Below are 23,103 nucleotides of genomic sequence, written 5' to 3' on the forward strand. Positions count from 1 at the left end.
ATGATTGCAAAATATTGCAAATTTCAAGGCTTTGCAAATGGGTATGACCTAATAAAAGAAGTGCTATGAACTATAATATAATTTGCTGCTTTCTAGTCTATAAGAATATGGAGTGAAAAAAAAGTCTGAAATGTCCTATGTGGAACAATAATTAGCATAAAGACTATTTGCTGTTGCAAGTATGTGTATTTTAAATATTTCTGCTTTTACATGAAGAAATGGCAAACAAGTAATCTGATGTATGGTTAAATTCCACCAAATACACTTTGGCACACAAGTTTGTCAGCATTTCTACCCAGCAATAATCACCACTGGATCTGCATTGAAGAGAATCTATTGCAATATACAATTACACAGTCACACCTAATGAAAAAGCAGTACACTTTAGCACATGTTTAAAAAGTGTAGTTACTATTATTGTATTATTTAAATATGTGCTGGCTGGGTGGCATCAGTGGAAGTTTTATGCAGTTAGTTGCACTTTAGAGTGCTTTTTTGAACTGCTTAGTACTTAAGTACATCTTTATATGTCTTTTAAATATGGTTTAATTATTATTTATTGTCATTCTTTTGAAATGTGTATGTCAATTTGAATATATTTGTAATTGTATACATGTAATGAATGAGTTGCAGTTTGGCACATTTGAAATATTTACTTTTAATGATATCAAATTACAATATATCAAATTATGAATAAAAGCACTTAACTTGTGCTTCAGGTTAGTAAACAAATCAAAATAAAGCTTTTAAAGTTTTTTTTTTTTTCATTACAAAATATTATTAAAACATAATGCTTTTGAAAGGTAGCTCACTATAAGACTCACTATTAAGTGACCTTTAATTTCAATATTATTTGCAAGTAGTTTATATATATATATACTTTTAAGGTTTTAAGAACGCCCAAAGTGCACAATCAGTAAAATTATGCTGAGGTTTTTTTTTTTTTTTTTTTTCACAAGAGACCTCAAAAAATATTAAAAGATCAGTCGTACTTGTCAAAACAAATACTACTACTAGTCATAGCAGCTCTAGACCAATCTTAGAGCTCCTCTATGCGTTTGCACGATTGTCCTATATATCACCCTGAAACCGAGCTAATCCAATAGAGCGGCTGAGATGGTTAGAGCGCCGCTAACTGTCAATCAAGCGCTTTGTTTAAAGAAGCAGCTCCAAGACTCCGCCCCCTCCACAAAACTCATCTGATAAAACACACGAGAGACAGAGGAATCAAAGACATCGACTACACAGCACTCCGTTACCGCTGGAGCAACACCACAAATCCCACAGCACACCTCCAGCTCTCTCTTCATCAAAGCACGCAAACAATAGTAGCTGGAAAGGATCGAGAGGAATATAGTACCCTCGCAACAGAACAATGAACACGGGCTGATTTCTCAGGTAAGCCGTGCTCCCCACTCCGTTATGTTACCAACAATCTGTGAGTCCAATATATAATAAGCCTTAAATTACTAAGATTAGTATATTATGGACATGTTATTAGGATGTGATTATTTTTTTTTATTTATTTGTATCTTTTTGCATGATTGTTTTATTTAATCTCGCCATCATTTACTCCACGTTGTTCTGTCGCATCTGTGGACACAATGTAGCTTGAGAAAGAGACGAGATCTGAAATGATTTGAGCGTGTGATTCTGCAGCGATGGCTGCACAACATCTGGGTGCTTTTGCTTGTAAACCCAGTGCTCGCGTTCAAAACACACGCAGTGTTGAGTTCAGTGTGCTTCAGAACCCTTCTCCTCTGTGTTTACCCATCGCTTCATTTGCTTATGCATGCTGAAGTTCAGTTAAATACCTCAAAAGGCAGCCCTGAAGTGCAGTCTGATGGTATCTACAGGATTTGCAAGACCCGTTTATCTGCCAGGTGAGCAGACTGGGGAGAACATGGGGAGCTGGTTGGGTGGTAGGGAAGTTTTAATTGAATGGATTTTTTTTAAATCACTTCCAGATTTCAGATCTTGTTAGATGCATGCACGCATGCTTGTGCTTGTTTGTGTAGGTGCCTGCTGAAAATGCCCTTTGATAGGATGACCATATTTGGGGCCCTTATTAAAATCTTGAAAGGAGTGTTGTGATAAGGTCTTCTGAAATCAGACATCGGTGTTTGTTGTTTCTTAGTTAAGTAGAAATTATTCATTCATATACATAAATAAATAATACACAAAAAAAACCCACCTACATCCAAAATAAATTCCAAAATAAAGATATTTTCAATTAATATATTTTTTTTTTTTTATTAGACTCCTATGGTTGGGTTCAGAAATGTCACTTTATTGGCAATGAATAGATAACTGAACATAAACATAGGAGCCTCATAAAAATGCTAAGTTTAGAAGAAAATTTCAGATGGCACTTTGAGGCTTTTACATTTGAAGTCTTCACATGCTTTCTTTGTGAAAAGAGATCAAATAAAAATCTATCTGTCTGTCTGTCTGTAGATATATATTGATTAAATAATAGTAATAAAAGCCAGAAATAATTATTAGGAAAAAAAAAGGATTGATGAAATGGATTTTTAAATTTTTATATAATGTGTGTGTGTTTCTAAAAAAAAAATTCTATAATTGTCCCTTTTCAGTTTATTATTTAAAACACCCAGTTATTATATACTGATGGCGGCTTTAAAATAAAACCGTACACTCACTCAGATTTAATTTCATCGAGGTGAAGTGTTTAGTTTGTCATTCCTGTATTATTAATAAATACTATAATAGCATATCATTTTAAATTAGATTTTATATTTTCAGTTTTAATGTTAATTGAATTTTATGTGCTTTTTATTCATTTAGGTTTTCATATTTGTATTTGCCTTTTAATTTTTTTTTTTTTTTTTTTTACATTTCTAATTTTTGGTTACTTTTAAATTTTTTTAGTATTATTTATTTTGGTTTAATTTCAATTAACAAAAACAAGTGTTTAATAGTTAACAGGATACTGGTCTGTTTGAATAATTTTGATCAATTCTTTATTTTTGTATTATTGTGTATTATTATGTAAATACATATACATTTTTATTTATACAGCTGTATAAACAGTCAATAATGCACAAATCTGTACAAAAATCTTCTGTTCCAGATGTATACCACATTATTATTATTATTATTATTATTATTGTTATTATTATTACTATTTTTCCCCCCTTAGTCTTACTTATTTAAATATTCTTTCTGTTCTCACTGTCATATATGCATTTTAAGTTTTAGAAACATTTTGAGTCTCCCCTCCCTTGCCTCACAGTGCTTTGGTCCAAACGCCTGCTTTCCTCTTTTACTACACACAAACAAACAAACAAACAAACAAACAAACAAACAAACAAACAAACAAACACACACACACACACACACACACACACACACACACACACACACACACACACAGTGTGAGAGAGAACAAAGTCAATAGTTGTGGAACTCCAGTAAGTAAGGCTGTCAAGGCTATTTTATTCACTTAAACATTGGATGAAGTGATTATTTTCTCTTTAATAAAGATGATGCCAATGTATTTTTGATGAGTCCGCTGTGTTAGCAATAATAACGTTACCTGCTTGATGAAAAGTGTTGCCAGGTTTTTTACAACAAAACCCTCCCAATTGCTACCCAAAACTAGGCCAAACTAACTGCATTTTGAGGGGGTCCCCCGGTAAAAATCGGGTTACAGTGGCTAAAATACACGTTATTGGGGTCGCTTCAACCTGCAGCAACGGTGATAAAGTAGCTCAATTCCATGGGAAAGCCACAGACTTGGCAACACTTTGACGGATAGTAATAATGTCTACAACTGTCACGAGTGCTGTCACGGCGTGACCACAACAGCTTGAAGTTGTCTAATTTGGTATGATCTCTCTGCTGCACTTACAGTAGTAAGGCTTTCCTCTGTGTATACACATCCTTACAAGTACAATTTTAGCTGTATTATTTGTGTCCCCTTCAAAAATCTCTCTTGAGAAATTTTGTTTGTCAATGCCCCCGCCAACTGTTAGACGAAATTTACGCCCCTGAATACTGTAGTTAAAATCAACAGTGATCTGTTAAAAGTAGTTATCTGTGATCAGTTTCAAAACCACAACAACACACTTGCATTAACATGGCTCTTGAGATATCCGGATTCCAGGCCGGCTCTCAGAGGAGAGACGGTATGATCTGCATATGAAAAGACAGTGTAGATGCTGTAGGATTGATGTTGGAGTTAATTTTTCAAATGAAACATGACACATACAGGCTGCATCATCTAACATGTCAGATGAACGTTTCAGACATGTGGCTTATTGACCGTCACTGCATCTTGCAGTTCCTAATCAATGATCATGTGGGTTTTATGTTGTATAGATTGTAAGTGGGGTCAGTGGAACACTGTTGTCTTTTAATAGTTTTCAGGTCAGAGTTCTTTGCTTCTCTACATGTCCAATATGCATTTGCCCCCCGTCATGTTACATGTTATAGCCTTTTGTTGTTAGCATCATCTAGGTCTCTACAACGTTTTCTGCTGGTCGTCTAATAAATGTAAATTTCCCATTGTAACAGATGGGTATTTCCAAGATTATCCACATTTTCTTGTCAATTGGACTGAAACTGTATTGTATTGTATTGTATAAAACTGTATTTTGGTGACAATTCCGTCAGTTGGACTGAAAATTATATTATAATATATTTTAATTATGTATTAGTGTGGTGAATGAAAACTAAGCTTTGAATCAGACCCCCCCCCCCCATCCTAAACACCTTTTACTCATCCTTCCCCCCCCTCTTTAACCTTTCCTGTCTTTAAATGGCCATAGGGGTTTTGTTTTGCATGTTGAATGTGACATTGTCACATGGCAGACTTGCATTTTTCTTTTCTTTTTTTTGAAGCAGTGGAGCAGCCTTTGTTGTCTGGCTGTTTTTCACAATAGAAAAAAGAGAACAGTGGAGCTGCAATCAGGTTGAGGTAATCAGAAGAGGCAGCACATTGAGAAACCTAAGCACAGCTGATTTGCAGATTTAATCAGTCATAAGTCATTACTTCCCAATGTACACAAAGAATATCAGGCAAATGTAATTACCACACAACAACTGCTGTAACCTTAACCTATCAGACAATAAAATCACTTAACTAGTACAAGGTCATTTCAGATGGACCGCGCAAACAGACAGCTTAATGGATGTTATTACACGCTAGCCAAAAACCAAAGGTTTTGTTGGCTATTTGAGCACAATTTGTCCTGCCATTTAGTGAAGCAGCTACCCATTTGTTAAGGTGTATACAGCATAGTGGTCTTACACAGTCTGATGTCCACTGATGACAGTTTTATGTTGTCGACTGACTGGGTGTTTTAAAAAGGATGGTTCACCCAAAAAAGAAAATTGTCTTTTGCTCACCCTTGTGTCTTTCCGATAAGATGTTTGTTTTTCTTGGAACACAAATGAAGATTTTTAATATTCTTTCATCATTCCACACAACCAAAACTTTAATGGATCAAAAAGTACAAAAAATGCATTGTAAAAGTAATCCATGTGAGTCAAGTGATTTATTGGTTTCATGGAGTTTAAATGGAGAAAAGGAAATCTCCTAGGTTTCATAAAAAATATCTTTGTGTTTCAAAGAGGAATGGAAATCATATCTTTGGAATGACATGAGGGTAAGTAATTGATGTTTGGAGGAAGGCTGTTAAAATGAAAATCTTTGTGAGCTTCATGGCATTTTATCTTAATAAAAGAACATTTAAAATACAGCAAATGGTCTTACTGGTGTCTTATATTTTGCCAACAAATTCCTCAAACACAACTATATTCTGCTTTGTTTTTGTTTTTTGTTTTTGTCTCTGAAATATTCAGTGCTTATTAATTTTGCATGAAGAAGAAAGTCAAAACATTTCTCCCTAGTTCCTTTAGTGTTGTGTGCAGAAGCGAACACTGCGATTAATTACAAACCTTCACTTTGTTGCAAAATAAGCTACAGGCATCTAGCCGGGGTAAAACGATGCACATGAACCAATTCAAAATTATAATACATATTTAAATATTAATATATGAATACTGTCAATTTTTTCTTTTAAAATGGGATTCTGATACCCCTTGTTGTTTATATCCCTTTAGGTGTCCCACTTCAGCTCCCTCTGTATGGTACTGTACTGATTTCACTCCCTGTTTTATATAACGTGGCAGCCACATTTGTCAACATGCTCTTATGTCTTCTGATAAATGGAGTGTCAATGTTTGTGTAGCCTATTGAGTTTGAGTCTGGCTGCTCAGTTGATGAAAATTGAGTTTTATGCTCTGCAGCGCGGTCATTGTAGTCTTTGGGTTTATTTACACTTGTGTTTCAGTGCTAAATTTGGTCCTGGCTCGTTCAGCATTCACACTAAAGCTGCATGATTGATCATTAACGCATCACAAGCTCGATTCAGCCCCCCCACACAATCTTAATTCTGCATTTCTACGATTCGGCAATTAACATTTCAGCGAGAGGCGAGGAGTGTAACTCATGTCTGATCTCGAGATAGCAGGCGCGATGCCACCTTGACGTCACACCAGGTATTGTGAAAGCAATATGTGCTAGGTGCATAGCAAACACCGCGCACCCGACAGTTGAGAAATGTGACATTTGAACAGAAATGAGGCAGAGCAGAAGAATGAGTGAGGCAGAGCAGAGTGCAAGGTCTGATGACCGCCTAAATGTGGATTTAGTACCGAAATTGTATTTTATCTTTATTATTTTTCTTGAAGTGTGGACTTTTTTGTTTTCAAACCAGATGTTGCTACTTAGCGAACCATACATTGCAAGCTGTGTTTAGCTGTCATTTCTGCACCAAAGGGTAACACCACCAATCTGTTCAATTACCTGAAACCTCATCACATATTACAGTATGAGGCAATGGCTAAAAACAAAACCTCTCAGTCATATACAGTACCAGTGGCCATATCACACAAGCATCAATAAAAGCAATGCTATTCAGTGCAACACCATACCCATTAAACTCCCTCAGGCACAAAGAAATAACTGATGCAATTGCATTTCACCTGGCCAAAGATGTGGCTCCAGTGACCACTGTGGAAAAAGAATAATTTCAAAAATGGATCCAAACCTTGCTCTCTCGTATTTAGTTTTCACATGCATTACCTGCTCAGTACAATACACGTCGTGGAACAACCGAAGCAGAACTTCGAGATGTACAGAATTTCACAGCAACTTAAAATGTATGGTCCAGCAGAGCAATGGAACCGTACATGAGCATCCATTTCATTACTGGTGATTTTGAGTTGAAAAGTCTGTACCTACAGCAGTTAATATTTTTTACTTTTTTTTTATTTTATTTTATTTTTATTTTTTCCTTGAGGACCACACTGGCAAAGCATTAGCACAGGGTTTAAAGGATGCTCTCATAAATTTGAAACTGGAAAATCTTCTGTGCATAACGACAGATAATAGAGCCAACATTGTAAAGTCCACATCCATAAATGACTCGACACGATTGCAGTGTTTTGGCCACAGGCTTCTTCTCGCAATAGGTGAGTTTAACAAAATAAAAATGGTCTTTTGTGTGTGGGGGTGTTGTTGTTGTTGTGTGTTTATTTTTTATTTTTTTTAATAAGTTGTTGTTGTTGAGAGAACAATAGACTGTAAGTACATGATTCTGAAAATTTCATTAACTTAAGTTGTTGAAACATAACAACATTACTGCTTTAACAGTCAGAGAACAATAGACTGTAAGTACATGATTCTGAACTTTTGATTCCTTTGTAGTTTGTTTGCGGCTGCTGATGTCTGGACAATTTCAGGAACTGAGCACATCTAAAAGCCCAGAAAGGAAATGAAAAGCTCCTGCTGTTGTAAACACTCGAGAAAGACTTGAAAAAAAAGGACTCAAACAGAAAAAATTCATTCTATGTTAACAATGTTTTCTTTCTCTCTGGGTTGTGTGCTATAGTTTTATTAGCGTGTGACTGAACCATTGACAGTCTTGTTGAAGTCCGACACTTATTATGATAAAGGAGTCTCTGTTTGAACTCAACATTGTGCTGTTTGTGTGGCAGTGAGTCATAGTCTCTCTGGTCTTAATGCAAGAAGCGTGAATTTGAATCATTTCCGAGCTTTATGACAGCTCCATCTGTTATTTGAGATTATCTCTATTCTAAGCCTGTTTAGTAAAATTTCTTGATTCTCTAAAGCCAAGCTTATTACAAATTGGCATGAGTCCAAAATTTTAGTTGTCAGTGAGTGTCATCTTTTGTTTAGTCAAACTTTTTTTTTTTTTCCTTTCAAAAAAATGTCATTTCAGTTTAGTCAATATTTTTTTTTAGTTTTTGTAAATTGAACACTGAATGCACTATAATTTTAGTGTCTAAAAAAATAAAATGTGTGGTAGGCCTAGTGAAAAACCTGTCAAAACTTAACACCAAAGTACAAACTTTTACTGAAAAATGTATAAAAAAGTTAATTTAAACATGCACTAAACAAATGAAAGATTTTAATATCAATAAAATATAGTAGTTTTGAAAACCAGCTGTTATTTTAGCTCATCTACTGTTTAGAAGTTACTGTGGTGTGAATTCTTCAAGCTATACTGTTATGATTTTTAAAGCGCACATTTAATAGCATTATACTGATATATTTTCATGTCATGTTGTCATTCGCAGACTTTTAACTTCTTCAGCAATCCCAAAGACTGTATGGAAAACACCCATTATGATGATTGAACAATTTTAATTTAATTTGTCAGTGATTTCACTGAAATGTGAAATTTCAGTGAAATTTCACTAAAGTGAAATTTCACAATTCTTGATAATTGTTGTGACCTTACTGTGATACATTGAAATTATCCAAATGCTTTGAGTGTCCTAATGTTCTCATTCTGTATGTTCAACAGTTTTTCGTACAACGCTCCCAAAATAATAGAAACCCTACCTGGTCTCATGGCATAAATGTACCTGGGTGCACTTTTTAGCGATATGAGTCCCGATTAATAAAGTGTAATTTTTGCACAGTTACTTGAAGAATATCATGTTATGACTTAAAAAAAACAATATTAATATGCTGGGAGATTTGAAAACTGATGCTTTTGAATGTTGGCATCACACATATTCAGCTTCATATCTATGGGTTTTCATAGATGGTAGGTTTGTTTGGTAGCTCACGGAGACAGACTTAACCACAGTTTGACAAAGCAGTCCAAATCTGCATATAAGGAAGTTCAGATGGCACGGTTGCATCAACAAATGCAATTTTATATCAGTTTTGGATTTGTTTACACTATCGGGTAGGTTTAGGGTTGGGTTTGGTGTAGGGCATATCCAACATGATAGAGCATTAACTTTTAGCGACAGTCCCCGGATATTTGAATTCTGAACCACGCAATATGTACCAGAAGCAACATAATAAAAACACAGCAATACGTACCTATATCAACAACATAAATATGTGCCAGGGTTCACGGATTGAACCAATGTTTTAGTGCCAATCAGTGGACATTTTTCTTTGAAACTGTGGCGAAACGTGCAGTAAGGTATGTAAAACGGTGTTGCACAAAAAGTGCACAGAGGTATGTATTTTTATGAGACCAGGTATAAACCACAGTTAAATTGCACAAAGTTCCCTTTAAGATTTTGTATATTGAGGAAGGGGGAAGTAGGGGGAAGTTGTGGCCTAGTGGTTAGAGAGTTTGACTCCTAACTCTAAGGTTGTGGGTTCAAGTCTCGGGCCGGCAATACCACGACTGAAGTGCTCTTGAGCAAGGCACCGAGTCCCCCACTGCTCCCCGGGCGCCGCAGCGTAAATGGCTGCCCACTGTGTGTGTGCACTTTGGATGGGTTAAATGCAGAGCACGAATTCGGAGTATGGGCCACCATACTTGGCTGTATAGGCCTTTCACTTTAAGAGAGTGAAATGCCTGATTTAGTGTAATTTTACAGTGTGAGTGGAAAGTGGTTAAAGTGCCATTATTTTAAATCCATTTAAATATTTTTCTTAACATTATACTCTTGTGCAATACATGTTTCTAAAGCTTTAAAGGAGTACTGTTAAAATAGTGGTATCAATGTTTTATTTATTTGTTGATTTAAATTTTTCTTTATTGAAGTACTGGCACTTTTGACATCCAAACAAATTTTAGTTGTTTTAGTTTAGTTCATATTTTCTTGTTTCGGAGGCTGGTGGAGCGGGAAGCTGGCAATCCGTCCATTATGGTGACATTAAGAATGGATCGCTTGCCCACAGGCCTGTGTGTCGCTGCTTTACACTGCTCTGTGTGGTGCTGTCTAATGGGCTGTCAGGTGTCAGGGGCAGCCGCTACATAACACCAGCCAGACTCTGGCCCAGGGGAGACAGGGGTGTAATTTCAGATGACAGGCAAACACTGAGGTTCTGGGCCAGACCTTCAAGCGCCAAGAGGGTAAATTTATCTGAGGTGGGCTTTGGACCTCAATGAAATTGAATGAACTTCAATTAGAAGTACACACAGCAAGTGTAATTGAGTCTAAGGGAAAGCTTGTAAACCCCTGAGCTGAATGTGAGCAGGACACTGTGGTGGCATGTTCAGGTAATTGCTATTTCTGCAGTGTAGAAAATACTATACGCAGATGACTTATCCTGCAGACGTAGCAATTTTATCACAGACAAAACGCTTATACTGCTTGTAGACCGTAATGTGTGTGTGTGTGTGTGTGTGTGTGTGTGAGAGAAGCATGTTTATGACTGTTTACATCCAGGCTGTCAAAAGACAAAAATGTAATTTCAGCATGGCAATTTTATGACTGATCTTTGTTTTTTGTTTTTTGTTGGTGCTTTATTTGATCATTTTATACATGCCTTTTATATGCATATATACATAAATGGGTAAAAGACAAGTTCCATTTTGGTTTCCGCATCAAATTAAATTTACAAAAGTAATTTTTATATACATGGAGTGCACATTGTAAATTGTCTACTTAAACATTACTAATAGTCTTTATGAAAATAAAATGCCAAAATATGAGTGAAATAATTATGATCATACTAAAAAAAAGGTGATCAAAGTTAATTTTATTTTAAATAATTAAAAACCTCTTGATGACAAATGGTGGCAAAGATTTGTAAAGATTTAAAATTACAATAAATTAGTTTTTGGGAGCTTAACTGTAATCTTTAAATGGAGTCTTTACAACATATATATATTTTGGTATATGACCCCCTTATTTGTCTTTGACCCGCATGTATACATTGCATAGGCTATATATAATAAAATGTCTGCATGTTATATAAAAAATAAAAAAAAGAAAGCACTATTAAAGACAGATTTTGGTTTTATTATTTTGTTTTCCCTCAGTAAACTATTTTGCTGCGTATTGATGGTAACATAGTTGTAGTAGTTATCTTATGGGATTGGGGTATGATTAAAAGATGATCATGCAGTTTACTGTGTGCTTAGGAAGTATTAATAAACAGTCAATATTCTAGTAATGTGCACAGCATTAATCAACTAGTTAAGTGTTAGCAAAAAAAAAAATGTTAGCAAAAGTTAAGATGGTTATTGAAATCTTTTTCTTTAGTATGCCCGTAAGAAATCCCAGTTTACGTTTCCAAATATTCATTTTTGCCATAAATTGTTACATATTATACATAAACTGTGGTAATCACATGCATCTTGTACATATTGCCACAATCATGTTTTTCTTCTGCCTCTTAATGTAATTCCAGATGAGCTTGATGGGGGTGATATCAGAGCTCTGTGTCGACCCATTATCTCACTGGATTATTAAAAATTGTAGAAAAAGGAGCGTTTGGAAACAAGGGTTGCATTTAATCAAATATGCAGTACAAACAGAGAGGCAGCTTTTCCGTTTTAATATTTTAAAATATAATTCATAGCTGTGATGCCAAAGCTGAATTGTCAGCTGCCATGTCCCTTATCTGACTGACTTTTTGTAATTGTGTTTTTACTGCTGTGTATTTTATTATTATTATTTTTTTTTATATAAACATCACAGCACTGCACTTGTTCACGAAGTATTTTACCTTTGAGAAAATAGTTGGATTCAAGTGTTTTTATATATTTCAGCTCTACACCACCCCCTTTCGATCCAATCTGAATTTCATTCGGATCAAGCTCAGTCACAATGATTGAGGTCTTTACATGAAGGCTTTACAGTCCGATTGAGCCATCAGTCCAATTATAAACTTATAAACCGTTATCCGTGTGAATGTAAACATATATTATTATTCTTATGAACAGCAGTTCTCACATAGCCGCACTACCACAATACAGTACAGAAGAATCTGTTGCAGTATTTCTACATTTGCACAATACCTTTGCATGGTATGTGGCCCAGGAGCTATCAGAGCAGTTGGTTGTCAGCTTGCTGCTTCCAAATGCACTTGCAGAGAGGATGTTTTGTTAAAGTATTTTTAATGTGTCTGCTGTGACAAGGAGTCTTATGTAATTTTCCTTGCACATTAGTCACTTTCATGAAGTGTTATATTTGATATGGCACCCCTGTTTGATTGAAGTTGATATTTGTAATGAAGTAGGCTTATTTATTGTGCCTGTGCCAGCCAACCTGTTGTTAAGATGGGAATGCTGATGGATTTGTCCAGGTATTATAGACCTCCCTGATTACAGTAGGCAGGAGTATTAGATATTTCACTTAGAAATATCTTGGGGAACTTGTCGTATGTCGGCTGGATGACAGTCTGTGCTGTGTGAAGGCCTTTGATGCTTCCAGGAATCTATTGAGAAGCGATCATCCTGCTGTTAGCGGCAGTAGAACTCTGTCTTTGTGATGCCGAGCTCTCAGTAATTTGTCAGGGATGACTGCTGGGAAGTTCAGTTTGTACCTCCTTTTTTTTTCAGCTCTGTGTTTTTGACGCTTATTCAGGGTTTTTCCTACATTGAAAATTTTTTGGCGGCCGCCAAAACGATTTTTTGTCCCGCCAAAGCCTTATTTGATGTGTAATTGGGTTTTGTGAGTGAAGCAGGCTACAGACGGAGTGACGGAGAGAACGAGCACAGCGCCCCTCCCCAGCGCGAGCACTCCCCATCTTCAGTTCTGTCTTTGCTCTCTCCCTCGCATCAAAATCAACTGATCCTAAAGGACGGAAGCCCGAATCCATGTTTCACGTGGTGCATTCGGAGAATATTTTTGCTGAATTACCGCTGGGTGTGAATTACAGTCAAAAAAAAGTTGCCTTATCTTCTCTTACAACTTGTGACAAGCATTCCGCACATGCTGCTGACATAACTTTAATAAACGCAAAAAAAAAAAAAAAAAATTCTATCCAGTTATTAAGTGTTTTGTGTGTGTGTTGACAAATATTTCGCGATGTCCTAACAGCCAGGATTCCCACACAACACGTCCGCTAAAGTCCGATTCGCGACCTAATGACTCCTTTGAACCGATTCATTATAATGAATGGTTAAAGCAGTCGGTCTGCCCGTCAGTGTCTGAATCGGTGTATAACAAGTCATTATTTCTTAGAAGAACATACACATCTGAAATGAGAAAGTAATTGTGCTTACCCCATTTAGCAAGAGTGTTTAGTAAAATTTAGCCTTAATAATCCACAGTATGTATAGGCCTATGACAATGTGTAGTAAATTACCTATAAAATTATTTAAAGTTAGACTGGAGTGAGATGAAACTAGATCAAAGCACAAAGCAAGCTGTTGCTAGCTAGCTGCTAATTTTATTAAATTTTATATGGTAAAAAATTACACTGTTACACCTTTTAACTCTACATTTTTAATGCTACTTTTAAATTGATATGATTATACTAAAATAATTATCAGGTCTATCAAAAAAGGATTTTATCTTTCAAAACTATGAAAGCCAGTCTTGGAAAAATCACAGCTTTTTTTGCAAAGACGGCAAGAAAGGATGACAGTGAGAGTGACAGGTAATATCTGTGTCTGATAATTGCATAATTTGTAAATAGATAAATTGTGATATCTTTGACATTTCAAATATACTTTGGTATCGATGATGTTTACATGTAAAATAAGTTGCAATCGCTTTCTTTAACTATCTAGCCTGACAGTGATCGTTTTTTTATTTTTTATGAATAAATAGGATAAGAAAAAAAATCACAAACTGTTTCTTTGTATTTATTTTAAATGTAACATTTATTGTCAATATTGGGCTTGCGGATCATGTGGGTACTAGGGTACTCTTTGCTGTGTGTGGATGACCATGTCGGTCAGCCACCACCGAAGACCAATTTTGACCCAGGAAAAACCCTGTTATTTCATTTTGCTTTTACCATTCCGCTTCTGGAAATACCCCTCTCATCCAGTTCCCAGTGTGTCATACTTAAATATCGTAACTGAGAGGGTATCACTTACCATTGCGTTAATGTTTTTTTTTCTTTGGGTCTGGGTACATTTGTTTGTTTTAAAGAATTTTGTTAAAATTCTAATCTGGTGTAAATGCTGTTTTAATGAGAAATGTATTTATTTTGGTTTATTTTATCATAACATGTTATACTGTATGTTATATAACATTTTACATTTAGTCATTTAGTAACCAAAACCAACAAAAGGGCAATAATATGTAAACGCTGTGACAAGTCTCGGTAAGCCTAACGCAGTGCACATAGCACATTTTTTTTTTTTTTAATGATAAAAATAAAACATGTCAAAAAGAACAAAGAATGCTAGTGCTAGAGGGTAATATTTATAATAAATACAAAGAAAACAAGAAGATAAAATAGACAGAGTAGAGAATGCTAGTGTTAGGGGCTTTAAAAAAAATAGTAGTGAAAATAGAAAATGTTAGAGGGTAGATTTTTTTTATTTTTTTTTTATTTTAAGAATTAGAATAGAGGTTGCTAGAGTTAGAGGGTCAAATGAAGATGGAAGAGATGTGTTTTTAGCCATTTCTTGAAGATGGCCACATAAGTCTGAAGTAGTGAATTTCGGTAAAGCGGTGCAGAGCCAGTGGTGGTTTTGTAGAATTGTCTGGAAGACCTCCTAAGAGACCGCTGCAATAGTCTAGTCTGGACAAAACAAGAGCTTGAGCAAGGATTTGTGTAGCATGTACTAGAAGAAAGCCCACTGCTCCGGGTGTGTGTTCACTGCTGTGTGTGTGTGCACTTAGGATGGGATAAATGCAGAGCACTAATTCCGAGTATGGGTCACCATACTTGGCCACATGTCACGTTTTCACTTTCAGTTTTTCTAAAAAAAAAAAAAAAAAAAAAAAAAAAATATATAAAATACACACAAAACAATATAGAGTAGTAGCAGGCTTTGCCAAAACCATCTAGAAAGGAATTAAAATGCCATAAAAATATAACTGAAATGATCAAGACATGTTTTGTACTTGGTTGCAATAAATGCCCTTAAAGATATTCACCATGGCAACCATAGTTAATTCCAAAATACTGTAATCACTTTATTATTCATGCTGCCACTTCATACAACGTTTATTATTTCTGTAAAGCCATAATTAATTATTAAAATGTATCTGCAGCTATACTGTATATACCTTGAAAATGTTTTTACACCTGACTTTAGGTATTGGGTAAGGACGCAGTGAGAGAAAAGACACTTCATGTTGTAAAGGCTTTCTTTGTCAAATGCTGTTCTCTTGAATTTTCTGATAATAAAAAAATCCTGGAAAAGGAAATGCACAAATTAAGCAACTGTTCAACATTGATAGTGATAAGAAATGTTTCTTGAGCAACAAAGCAGCATGTTAGAATGATTTCTGAAGGATCATGTGACACTGAAGACTGGAATAATGTAGCCTTGATGAACACGAGTGTTTCAAAAACATGTAAACGTGTATGAGTAATCATAATGTGTACAAGAATGATTATAGCACTAATAATTAATACTAAACTCTTGCTTTGTGATAAAGTGATTTATCTAACTGATGGACTAGTCTGACTAGTCTGTTGTGGCTGGTGCATTCATCTTTCCCATGGTATGTTTGATCAGCAGCTTGAAAGTCCTAAACAAACTTTAACAGGGTCATCAGGAAGCCTGGCTCCGTTATCAGACACTGCCTTGGCACGTTGAAGGTGATTGCTGAAGGAAAGCTCTTTCTGTACTCCGTTGTGTAGCATGAATGCCACCCACTTGGCACACAGCTGAGACAAGAGCACATTCAACAACAAACTGATTGCACCATGATGCATGAAAAGAGACCGAAAATGCTTTGTTCCATCAGCTGTCGATTGTACAATACATTTCCTGCCTCTATGTAAATAATCTGTCTGATTTGCAAATGTTTATCCTTGCATGTAATTCGCACTGTTTTCAGTACAATGTAAAGTGTTTCACTGAAGTGAAGTGTTCTACTGCTTTTTTGCCTTATTGCCTGCCATTTTATTCCTGCCGCTTCTGCTCTATGAAGCCAGTCTGTGGTTGTGGTCATGATTCAGCCTCATGTTGAATATGAATACAATTTAAGGATATGTAATGGAGATGGAAAATTGTGAAATATGTCACCTGCTCATTTGTTGCAAATGACAGTCATTGTTTGCATCACACGTTGTTCGTGAGCAGCAGTAAGTGTCGTTTGTGTATACACCAATGCACACTAGTGTTCAAAACTTTGAGGGTGGTGAAATTTTTTGTAAAGTCTCTTAACGGACTGTTACACTACACATTCTGTTCCATTGACTTGCTTTCACATTCATGTTAATTGTAGTTTAAAATCATCATCATCATCATCATCAAAAAATAAAGAGATAAATAAAAATATTCATTAAATCTCACCCTCATGTTGCTAGACTATATGAATGCATTTTGTGGGACACAAAATAACACATTTTGAAGAACTGTGGAGTTTAAATGACATTGAACAACATTGGTTTGCACTGTCTGAAGAAAAAAAAAAAACACACACACACACACACACACACGTGTCAAAATATCATATTTTGTGTCGTGCAGAAGTCAGTTTGTCATACAGGTTTGGAAAGTCATGAGGGTGAGTAAATTATTATTTTTTGGGTGAACTATCCATTAAGTTATATCAGCTGGCGGCTATAATAAGCCCCCAAACTGCCCTGCATGTGGATTCATGTTAGTGTGTATTCATATACACTTCCTAGTGGTGTATTTGTGGGTGGCAATTTGGGTGTGATTGCCAATAGTTATGTATGTGAGAATTGGCTTCTGTTCGTCAGAACAGTTGTGAGACTGTCTGTCTCCACCCGTTTGAATACCAGGCGTCATCCTGTGCCCAGGTACACAGCGGCTTTCTAAACTGCCGCTCTGTGTCAGAGTTCATCCACGTTTCCTGTGGAACAGATGGAGCCTGGTATGAGGACAGGTGTGTGTGCAGACCTTGTGATTCTTCTGTCTTCACCTGAACAAGCTTTACTGTCTGCTTAGAAACCGTTTTTGGTATTTTGGTGTGTTTCTCTCTTATTTGTACTATATAGATTGTATTGTCATAAAAGTTGTAGCATATAACACTCTGTAGGTCAGTATTTGTTGTCAATCAGTTATCAATTAAGATTCTGGACGATAGCGATAAGACAAGAATTGTTTTGATGTGATGGTTGACAACCAATAAAATGCATAAATTATGGCTTTTTTTTTTTTTTTTTTCATCCAAATAGACTAACTTAAATTGTAATGTATAGCTAGATAGTTGGCCAATCAGTGTACACCTCGCTTTTCAGAACGATAAGCTTTGTAAAAATCAATTTTCATAAGAAGGCACAAAAAAGAGCAACAACAATAAACAACATGTGGAAAATGTTTTTTTTTTTTTTTTAAAATATTAACTTTTTTTTTTTTAACCTTAAACCGCATAAACATTACATTACACCAAATACACAAAATAATGTTCTTTTTAGCAACATCATATATGACCCCTTTAAGCATCTTGCATCATGAGCTACACATTAAGACAGCATGTCAAATTAAGATTAGTTGAAATGTTTAATACCCAGAGAACTCATGCATTCTGTTTCATTTAGTTACGGAAATGATAAATGTACAGGTATATTGTCAAAACAAGCCTGTACAGGAGACACTGTAGCAAAATAGTTTTTTTTATTTTATTTTTTTAGATCCCAGAAGTCCCAAGAGGGAGACATTTTTTTTTTTTCTTTTTCGCAGTTCTGACATGATCCAAAGCTGTTTGCTTTCTTTCCTCTGAGATGGTTGCTGTGCTTGTGCATGACTCTGAGGGAGAGCCCTATGGAGGACTTGGTTTAAAACCAGGCAGGGAGCTTGCCATTTGTGTGTGTGTGTGTGTGTGTATGACTGACAGTCTGCAAGATGGCTGGAATGAGGGTCGAAACGGTCGCCTGCCGGGTGAGTGCAATACCTCGTGTTGAGCGCCAACTTGGCACACACACAGATACTAGCTCTGTTTCAAAACCTAGTGGACTGCCTAGATAGGTAGCTGCCTTCAAAGGCACCATCTTAACTGAAAGAAAACCACATAAGTGTCTGATGTGGATAACTGCATCAGGGCTCTTCAACTTCAGTCGTGGGGCGCCGGTGTCCTGTGGACTTTCACTCTAACTTTAATTAAACACACCTGTCTGTAATGTGAAAGTAATTCTGAACACCTGATTTTCTTGCTCAGGGGATTCATGCTAGACTGAGCAGGACACTGGCACTCCAGAACTGAATTATAGTAGAGAGTGAACTTCTCAACATTTCACTCAAATTGTTTAATTATAATATAAATAACAAATTAGTACCTTTATATCCAGCAAAACCACTTCTCTTTATGTGATGACCAGGTAGGGATGGGCGATATGGCAATCTTATGGTTTTTATGGCAAGGATAAGTACAAACACACATAATATACAAATGAAACAAACAGTGCTTTATTTTTTTAGGTACAGTAGGTGTATTTAGCAGTAGCATTCAAGTAACTGAATGAACAAATATTAATAAAACACTATATACGCTGCACTGTATAAATTATGCACTGATTCTTATTAAAGCAATTGTATTAAAGTTCTACATTCAAGAGCAGTGAGTGATTCTTCTCTTTGTGTTTTGTTGTTTTATTAACATTAAAGGGATTGTTCACCCAAAAATGAAAATGGTCATTTACTCCCTCTTTAGTAGTTGAAGGAGTTTCTACTGTTGGACAAATTTTATTAAAAGTTATAAGAATGTGGATAACTAAACATTTTCTGGTCCCTAGTGACTTTGATGGTAAGAAAAAAAAAAAATCTAAAATAAGTCACTGGGGATCAGCAATTGTTTGGTCTTTTGTGTTCAGCACAAGAAAGAAATTTATACAGGTTTGGGACAACATGAGAGTGAGTAAATAATGACAGAATGAAAATTTTTGGGTAAACTATCCCATTAATCACAAGCGGTGACATGTTTCGTACAATTAGTCTGCTGTCACTTTAAGACCTGTACGCATCTAATATACAGGCACTTTGCACATAACCAGCTGTGTTTATATGTAAACCTTGTGTGTTTTTGAAGGTATAAGTGCAAGCAGACAGTATTAGCGCAATCAAGCATGAAAGATAACTTAGTCCAATAATGAGGTGCTGTTTGATAGGGCTTTTTAGTGTGCGCACGCTTCAGGTGTACATGCTCAGAAAAGGCACATGTCAGCATGCGAAAGAAAAAATACTTTTGTGATTGTGAAAAAAAAAAAGTGACAGTGAAAGTGACGTGACATACAGCCAAGTATGGTGACCCATACTCAGAATCCGTCTGCTTTTAACCCATTCAAAGTGCACACACACAGCAGTGAACACACACACACACACCGTGAACACACATCCGGAGCAGTGGGCAGCCATTTATGCTGCGTGCACCCGGGGAGCAGTTGGGGGTTCGGTGCCTTGCTCAAGGGCACCTCAGTCGTGGTATTGAAGGTGGAGAGAGCGCTGTACATTCACTCCCCCCACCTACAATTCCTGCTGGCCCGAGACTCGAACTCACAACCCTTGGATTGCAAGTCCAACTCTCTAACCATTAGGCCACGACTTCCCCCAGACTTCCCCCATTGTGAAGTACAGTTTCCTGTGAGTGTAAGTCATGTAGGCTTTTTATATGCACATCAGATATGGTTAACAGAAGCAGAACCATATTGATATGCGAAAAACAAACCTCATTGGGTTGTTAAAAAATGTGGTGTGAATGAAACGCTTATTGTTTGGAATGACATGAGGGTGAATAATGTCAGAATTAAGGTAAGTGTTTTTTTTTTTTTTTGTTTTGTTTTTTTTTTTATGCTGCCTAGCTGTGTTAAGATGTCAGGGTTCTAGTTTTACTGCCAACCTTTAGGTCACACTGCTGCTGTTTATGGGGATTATAGCAGCCCTTCTTGTTCAGGCTTCTGTTCAAGTTCAATATGAGGATCAGAAGCATAGAGCCAAACCAGAGTTATTTAAATGCAATGATTTAGTCCTTATCTTGGACTTAGAGTGGGAGTGGAACTATTCACAGCTGTGCTTCCTTGTGCAGTGTTTAAAGACCCTTTTACTCAACTTCGTAGGGGTCCTGTCCTGCCCTTACCTCTTTTTCCAGGGCCTTTCAGACTCTCTGGATCAGCTGCAGTGGAGGTTAGGAGCAGTGTGCATGTATAAGCAAATTTGATGGGAGGCATTAGTGGCATGGCAACTTAAATGTTCCACTCCATGGAACTAACACAACTGCAAGACACACATCGAAAACCATTAATGGTGGTGAGTGGTGCTTTTTGTTATCAAGTTGTTGTTTTTTCCCCCTTCTCTTTTTATGGTGTTAAATTACGCATGAGCATGAATCATGCCTCATTCGAGGGTTCTTGAGTGAGACCGGGTGCAATTATGAGTTGGCTCTCATGTTCCACAGGGCCTCAGGAAAGAGGGGAGCATGTGGTGGGAAATTCAATGGCAGCATGATTGTGCTCCTCCTTGTCCTTTTGTGTGATTACTCAAACAAAAGAAAATATGAACTCTTTTCTTGGCTCAAAGGAGTATTTGACCTCAAATCCTGTCATCATTTGACTCATCTGCATGACTATTAACCAGTGTGGCAACCAGTATTATGTGTTTTCTTCCGTGGAACACAAAGGGAAGGTATGAAGAAGGTTCATGCTGATATTTTCCATATAATGAAAGTGAATGGTGACCTGAATGATGAAAATCTTGCTTGAGAGCTCTGGTCCCCATTCAGTTTTATTATATGAAAAAGCAGCAAGAATCTTGCAGGTTTTGAAAGACATGAGTGGGAGTAAATTATGACATTTTTCATTTGTGGCTGAACTATTTTTTTTAATTAGGCATTCATTTCTGGATTGATTTTCTTTTCACTCATGTCCTCATTTTCTTCTTCCTCGATTCCCTTTTTTCCACTAAGGTATTTAATCGCTCAAGTGTTTGGCTCATTTTGACTCTGATTTGAAGGCGCTCATGTTTCCGTCATCGAACTAAAGAGGGATCAATATGGTGTATGAATTACAGCTCTCTAATGAAAGTGTTGCTCCTTTAGTGCCGGAACATGTCAAGCCAAGACCTCTGCATTGATGTCCTGCTCAAGTCATTGTTTCACTCGTAACAATGACTAAGGCTTTTGATTTTGAAAATTTGATTTATTAAATGTCAGTTAAATATTATTTTTTTTCTTATAAGTAAATATTTGTAAACAGGTATTACAAAGGGTCAAATGACAAGTGGTATTTTTAATATTATGATATAGACTATTTAACTTGCAGATATTATTTAACTTTTCATTCACAGCTAAACTGAAGATAATAATAATAATAATAATAATAATAATAATAATATTATTATTATTATAATATTATTATTATTATTATTAGAAATTATTATTATAAATTATTTATTTGATTTTTTTTACCTTCCATTCACAGCACGCAAATTATCATATATATATTTATATTTACACAAATATTTACACACACACATCATATCTATATATATATATATATATATATGTACATTTATATATATATATATATATATATATATATATATATATATGTGTGTGTAAATAAAATATAACAGTATATAAATAACAGAGGAGAAAAACAACAAGAAAATATATGTAAATACATAAATACATTTTTAAAACAACCAACAAAATATGTATTAATAAATATATGTTTAAATGTAAACTATGGCCTTAATGGCCACAACTAGGGACATTTATCCATTTGAAGATCAGTGACAACATCAATATCAATTGAACAGATTAAAACATTTCAGCTGTATTTTTAATTTGATGTATTTTTTTGTAAATAAGCACTGTATATCTTGTTACTTTTATTACTTTTAATCTCACATTCTCATTTGGTGCCTTCATAGATAATTTATTTCTATAAATATATTTTTTTGTGTGTGCCACAGAGACTCCTATTTTGAAATGTCTTGCTGGCTGCTCTTTCAAACAGGTACGGGATAGAAGATAATATGAAATATGTACTCTAACAACATATACAACATATTACAATAAAACACCATAAAGTAAACATTCATAATTCATTAACAGTAGAGCACAGTAAAGACAGTGAGCAATCGCTTACCATAAATGCATGTTATTTTTATTGCAAACTGCTTTAAAACCGCAAGTCTGTAGAACGCGCAACAGCGGCACATTTTTCCTTTGAAATCTGCAGCTCTCATATTTATTTACATGAAATCATAGCTTTAGAAGTTTAACAACATCATTAGACTGTTTGCCTCTTCCTATTTTTCGGTCCCCTAAATTAAGATGATCTAACATAAGACATTGGTTATTCAAAATGCATTTAATGGCAGAATATCTTATTTGCACCCTTGCTCCTAAATGCATTTTATAGTTCACACAATTTTTTTGCAAATGCGCATGAAATGCTCACACTGTCGAGCCCCAAGATGGTGTAAACAGATTAGAGAAAAGAAACAAGAAATGGATCAGTGCTTTCAAAGTTGTTACTCTGACACCTTAAATTTTGCCTAAATGATTTGAAAGTAGCAAATGTTGCTTTTAGGTTTCACAGTATTGCAGTCAGCTGCATTTTATAAGACATCTGCACAAACGGTCACCCACCCACTCATTTTCGTTAATATTGGCTATGCACAGTTGGTGAAATTGTGTTGTGTTTGGAAACATCAGATTTGACTTTCTTTGGTTTTCTGAAGTAAATGTTCCATTGTTTTCACAAGGAAATCTGCAAAGTAAATGTCAATCATGTTATAAATGCTG

General features: G+C 35.7%; 1 long non-coding RNA gene across 1 annotated transcript; it reads left to right on the forward strand.

The window, feature by feature from the left end:
• The first annotated feature begins 1,098 nt into the window (after positions 1-1,098).
• LOC122146089 lies at positions 1,099-9,699 on the forward strand. The gene is made up of 3 exons (XR_006160779.1): positions 1,099-1,398; positions 7,332-7,503; positions 7,739-9,699. It is a non-coding gene; the product is annotated as an uncharacterized LOC122146089 (long non-coding RNA).
• The last annotated feature ends 13,404 nt before the right edge of the window (positions 9,700-23,103 follow it).

Source organism: Cyprinus carpio, chromosome A9, assembly GCF_018340385.1.
Source record: "Cyprinus carpio isolate SPL01 chromosome A9, ASM1834038v1, whole genome shotgun sequence".
NCBI lineage: Eukaryota > Metazoa > Chordata > Actinopteri > Cypriniformes > Cyprinidae > Cyprinus > Cyprinus carpio.